Raw genomic sequence first — 6,850 nt, 5'->3', positions numbered from 1 at the left:
TACCTGCAGGAAGCCAATGCCTGGCTTTGGCTTGGCCCAGACCTGGCTGTTGAGGCCATTTGCAGGGTGAACCAGATGCAGGTTTGCTTTCTTTCCCTCTTTCTATCAGGTCTACCTTTCAAATAAATAATTCAAAAACAAACAAACAAAAAAAACCTGATCAGTGCACCAAGAATATACACTATTTTGCAATATTTTCTTAGTTTTGTTGTCTTGCTCTTCCAATTGCATACACATTGGAAATGCAGTGGCAACTCTGTCTTGTATTTGTAGATTCTCTTATGTGGCTAAATTCATTGCCCTGTGTATATGTGGCAAATGTTGTTGGAAAATACTAAATTGACATTTATAAAGTACTTCAAAACATCTGCCAAGAACTATAGCCAAAAACTGAGTAAAATTACATTTTAATTTAATCCTGACAAACTATCTCAGGAGGCAAGTGTTATTATTCTGGTCTGACAGATGTTTTACAAATGTTGCCTAGAGGACAAATTTTTCTTTTCTTGGACTGTGCATTTGTGCTTGTGGAAGCACACAGTTGTTGATTGCAAGGTTTTAAAGCCAAACTTGGTAGGAAACTTGATGCTGCTACTTACTGAAGGGTGATCCTTGAGTCATTAAACTTCTAGGAATCTCATCTGTGAAATGCAAATAGAAATTATGGCATACATAAATGTATAATTACACTAAATGAGGCAGCACAAAGAAAGTCCTGCACTGGAATAACACCACCTCGTCTCTAAACGCTAGTTGTGACTATCATTGCTCTTAATGAGTTTCAGTGGAGTGAGTGGAAGTGAAAGGGCCTTTATTACATCTTAGCTAGACTGTCAGTGTGATCTTGAATGTGAGAAATATCCTCTCTTAGATGGTAAAGCTTTTGGGGTCAATTATACAGGTAATTGAATCAGTTTAAACAGTTCCCCCTGGATAGCGCCTGTCCAAAATAATCATTGTTTCAGTAAAACAGGTGGTAGAACATGATAGGAGATAGTTTTTAAGCATTGCTTCTCAGCGTGAGTGTGGGCTGTAAGTTCACCCAAACAGGCAGCTTGTGATACACATGTGGAATGTTCTGCAATGCCCATTTCTTTCTGGCTAAAGGATCTGATTGGAAAAAGATTAATGAAGCTAAACCTATGGAGATTTTATCATCATCTGATGATAATACATCAGAAATCCAAATGCTTTAGGGAGGAGAGTCGTTTAAATTTTAGAAATTATAAAATTCTTTTATCCAAAAAAACCACAAAAAGTGCAAATTCTGTTTTCAAATTTTATTTTATTGTTTGAAAGGCAGACTTTACAGAGAGAGAGGCAGGAGCAAGGGACAAAGTCTTCCATCTGCTGATTCACTCCCCAAATGTGGCCCCTGTGGCCAGAGCTGAGCCGATCTGAAGCTGGGGGATAAGAGATTCTTCCAAGTCTGTCATGTGGGTGCAGAGACCCAAGGGCTGTGCCCTCTCTACTGCTTTCCCAGGCCATAGCCAGAGAGCTGGATGAGAAGTGGAGCAGCCGGGACACAAACTGATGCCCATGTGGTATCGCATGGCACCCACTGGTATCACAGACAGAGGATTAGTCTGCAGTACATATATGTCATCCCTAAATTGTGAGTTCTGATTATAATTGAGTGATAGCTACCACATGCCTAAGTCAATTAAAGGACAAAATATTCAAGTAAAACAAGATAGCATCAACAGTACACATAGCATTAATTTTTCAGTGAGTAAGATTTTACTTACATAATTCTGAAACCACTATCAAAAATTTTGGAGTGTCCCAGAGCTAGCATTGTGAACCATCCTGCTTAGGTTAACATAAATTGATTTCAGCATTACGTAAGGAAGATAGTTTCTCACAAAGAATTCATTTGCAAGATGAAAGACACTATGTCTGATTGTTTGGGGTTCCCATTACAGGTAGTATGAAGTAAAGACTGCAGATTGCTTGTCCAGAAAGTTGCAAAACAACTGCTAATATAGAATGAGGAGTCCCAGAACTAATACTCCTAAGTGCTGACTGTTTTAGTTTGCCGGGGCTTTCCATAACAAGAATAAAATAAAATATTGTGGACTGAATAAAATAACAGTTTTAGAGGCTACACACAGAAGGTTATGTTGCAGGCAGAGTTGATTGTTGTCATAGATTTTGCTTTTTGGCTGGCAGCTGGCAGTTTTTCCTCTTGGCTTCAAGTGGTCCTCCCTCCGTGTGTCTGAGTCCCAGCATCTCCCATTTTTTTTAAAGATTTATTTATTTTTATTACAAAGTCATATATACAGAGAGAAGAGACAGAGAGGAAGATCTTCCGTCCCATGGTTCACTCCCCAAGTGACCGCAACAGTGGCGCCCATATGGGATCCAGGTGCGTTCAAGGCGAGGACTATAACCACTAAGCCACACCGCCGGGCCCCCAGCATTTCCCTTTTATACCACTCAGATTGAATCAAGGCTTTCCCTAAGGGCCTCATTGAACCTTAAATGCTTCTTTGGAGACTTAATCTTCAAATATCTGAGATACAAGGAGTTAGGACTCCAACATAGTAACTTGGGGAAAGTACAATTCAACCTGGGTGATTTTGTAGAATCTACTGATGGCCTTTTTTTAAAGGTTTGGAATACTTCTGCTCCACCTATGAATATTAGGTTGAGGGAACTGCGTTTTTAACAAGCACCCAACAACTGAGACTTGCCCTTCAGTATTTGTCGGAGATCATCTGTTCAGCTGGCCCAATCGTAATAGAGCGAGCCAGGTGTCTGACATGCAGGTTAAGATATCTGCATCTCTTATCACAATATTTGGATTTGCAATACCTGGTTCTATTTTCCAATTCCAACTTCCTGCTGATACAAGTGCTAGGAGGAAAAACGTAACAGGGTCCCTACCACCTATGTGGGATACCTGGATTGAGTGAGTTAGCTCCTAACCATCTGGGAAATGAAACAGCAGTTGGGAACTTACTCTGTCTCTTTGTGTGTGTGTGTGGTGTGTGCCTCTTAAATAAATTTGTAAAGCATGAATAACACATTGTCTTAGAAAATTTAGACTTAGAAAAACAAGCCTTTGCATTCTTTTTACATTTCCCCTATCTGCTTTTTAAGTGGTATCTGCTCCTTTCAATTCTTTTGTGGTTGGAAGATAGGATCATCCATTCCTTGTCTTTATAGTTTCATGGGTTTTTTTTTGGGGGGGGGGTGGTTAATATTGCATCTGAGAAATGGCAAAGTGGAAACAAAGTAGCAGAAATGAGTCTCAACAGGCACAATAGATGAGCAATAAAAAACAGGTAAAATCGGGCCCGGCGGCGTGGCCTAGCGGCTAAAGTCCTCGCCTTGAAAGCCCCGGGATCCCATATGGGCGCCGGTTCTAATCCCGGCAGCTCCACTTCCCATCCAGCTCCCTGCTTGTGGCCTGGGAGAGCAGTTGAGGACGGCCCAATGCATTGGGACCCTGCACCCGCGTGGGAGACCCGGAAGAGGTTCCAGGTTCCCGGCTTCGGATCGGCGCGCATCGGCCCGTTGCGGCTCACTTGGGGAGTGAATCATCGGACGGAAGATCTTCCTCTCTGTCTCTCCTCTGTATATATCTGGCTGTAATAAAAATGAATAAATCTTTAAAAAAAAAAAAACAGGTAAAATCTATGCTTTTGGATGTGAAAGTACTAATTTACTAAGGCATGACAATAGAAGGTATATAACTATACAAAAGTATAATTCAAAGTTTATTCTTATAACAATGAATGTTAGTTGTGATTCTGAGGTGTATTTAATACTTCAAATGCATTTAATACTCACATTAGGTGTAGTTACCTCCATTGTACACCTAGGGAAACAAAGTCTCCCTGAGGCTACATATCTTTCCCATTGTAGTAGAACCAATAAGGCAAAAATGATCAAAAACACGTATGCAGATCCTTAACTTCGGAGTCCCTACTACTAAATGCCAGTTAGCACTGTTTTGTTGACATACTAAGTATCAGAGTTAGCTATCTTTAGCAGAGCAAAACTCAATCAAATTTCAGGAGTTTTGGTATGCTCACACATTGGAGACAAACTGAGAATATCACTTATCTTAATCTACATGAACTTGTTTGACTTAAATATGCAGCAGGACTCTATACATGTGCCTACACACAGCGAATCTTCACAAGGTGTAAATTTAGTTCAATAAAGACAAAAGGAAAACAAGAGATACAACGCTTCTTTCCTCCTTCTTTAAGTTATGAGCCCAATGAACAATTAGGTCACTCTATAACCTCGTATTTGGGGCTAATGTGACGACTGCTCCACCAGTATCGAGTTGGTGTCCTTATTGCAAAAAGCACATTTCATTTACCACTGAATTGCTCTGAAGGTGTGGGTCTCTCCCTGGAGCTTGAGGAGGCCGCCTTTTCCTATTGCTGAGAAAATGCATATAAATGCCAGAGCTGGTTTAGTGGTCTTCACCAAAAATAGCTTGGCCTTTTGACTCATGCAGGCTGCCAGTAAATGCTGCTTTTTTTTTTTTTAACCTTTCCACAGATAGGCTAAATCTAGTAACATCAGGTCATCATGTTCTGAATTGGCTGCAATGCTGAATTTGTTTTAGTTTGGGAATACTTGTTATCTGTTTGTATCTCGTATCGAAGAACACTGGCGCAGAAAGCGACTGGCAGATGATTTGATTCAAGCTAATATATGTAAAGATAAAGAAACAGAAGTCCAGAAAGTTGAGTGGCCCACAAAAGACCCCATGGCTGTGACTGACAGAGTAAGACTCGTTCTGTGCTCCTGGTGCGTGAAGCAATCCGCCTCCCACCGCAGTCTCACGGCTGGGGAACAGCCCATCCCGCTCAAATGCAGATTGGGAGACTAAAGCAAGAAGGAACCCAAGAAGCTATAGTAATGAAATGTGTGATCAACAAATAGTTGGTAATTGAGCAGTAAACTCCCAAGATTTGTATATTAATTACATTTAAACTAAGACAATAAGAGTAATTCTAAAAAGTAAGAATTATTTAGAGTTATGATTTATGCATTTGGTTACAAATATTCCCTTTTGTTTAAATGGCAGGGAGATACAAAGATCTGTCTGTTGGTTAATTCCCAAAATACTTCCAATAGCTGACCAGGCTAGAGTCAAGAGCTGTGAACTCAATCTAGCGCTCTCATGTTCTACTTGAGCTATCACCTGCTGCTTCCCAGGATGACTGGAATCAAATATGGACCAAGACTTAAAATCCAGCCCCTCTACTTCAGAAACGGGCAGCCCAAGCTGTGATTTAGCTGCTATGCCTGAGTCCTGTGCCCACTTACAGATTTGGAGCCCAAAGCAGGAAACCACTTTTTGAAATGAAAACTTAGAAAGAATAACTACATACTCTCTATAGTCTTAGAGTGCATGGTCCAGTTTCTGATGCCAAAATGTGATTAGATGGGTTTTGACAAAGGCAAAAAGCAAAGCCATATTCAATTTGTCTGTTTCATTCTAACATTTTTCTCATTACAAACAAGTTTTGTCCGATATTTCTGTCTTACAAACAGAAATTTGTACTGAAATTGGGATTATATTTATGAGTGGCCTGGGAGGAAAAAAATCAGTCTATTTAATTTATGGTTCTATTTCATAAACGTCAATACCCAATAATATATTTGATGCGGTTTTATGTGCAAATAGTCATATTTTAGTACATTTTTAGTGCAAATAGTCATATTTTAGTACATTTTATCAAATACATATTGTTATTTCTGTGGATGCGCTTCAGCTAAACAAAATCTTAGTAATTAAATGTACATATCTACATATTAATAAAATAATGATTGTTACATTCTTGAAATGTTTGTATTACACTAGTGTTACTTAAACACTTCCTAATGAAATTAGTAAAAATTAATCTCAATTATTGAAACATAGATTCCATTTTATTAAGAGAAATTTAAATACTATGAGTAGACAAATTATTCTTTAATTAAGATATTAAAGAATATTTTCTCTCAAGAGAAATTCAACTACCATGGTTTGGGATCCAGGACTCATATGTTATAACATATTTAACCAGTAAATTAATGATTTAGAATAAATAGGATAATGTGGGTCAGTTTTTCTGGACAATGGACAAATTTCATATGCAATGTTTGTATGTTCCACTTCAATGACTAAATGCCTTCAAGGTTCTCCAAATTCTTATCTGGCCAATTACATTGCTTTAAAAATAAATCCAATTAAAAGAATATGGGTGGTTTTCCCAGGGTAGATAAAAACAGATTTCATAGTACTTGGAATAAGCTTTGACAAAATAGCTGAAAAAGTTTCTCATCTGGCAAGCCAGTGATAGATTTATGGTCTTAGAGTAGGAAGGGAGAGATGATGGAGGGGCTGGCAATTTTCATGAGGTCGAAAAAAAATAATTTGGAATTGGGTAGAGAAATCGTAGGAAATTCTGGTAAAGGAAGAAATCAAAGAAAAGGAGGCATAGTAATTATGAGGAATTATTTCCCATGAGGGTAGGAATACAGATGAATGAAAAGTATCAGTGAAGACAGCAGTGAACATAATTACAAAACCTTGGGCTTTATTCCTTACTCTGTCAGTTACTTACTTAGTACCTAGAGCAAGGTAGGGAAAGACAGTTCTTCCTGCAATCATATTTGCTTTTATGACCTCTAAAATGACAACGTTCCAAAATATAGGTTTAAAAATCTAGGAAAAGCTTTGTATAACAAATGAGCAAATGGAAATGTTATAATGGCAACAAGGGACAGAAGTCTTAAGTGTTGCCATAATTATGTTTTTAAATTATATTTTGTAAATCTTCCATGTCAGATGTGATTAATAGTGTGCTCAATAAGAAAGCTGAATTTCTATCTG

The sequence above is a fragment of the Ochotona princeps genome, chromosome 9, assembly GCF_030435755.1.
Source record: "Ochotona princeps isolate mOchPri1 chromosome 9, mOchPri1.hap1, whole genome shotgun sequence".
In the NCBI taxonomy this organism is placed as follows: Eukaryota; Metazoa; Chordata; class Mammalia; order Lagomorpha; family Ochotonidae; genus Ochotona; species Ochotona princeps.
The sequence above is the reverse complement of the archived record's forward strand: the minus strand, read 5'-3'. Positions refer to the sequence as shown.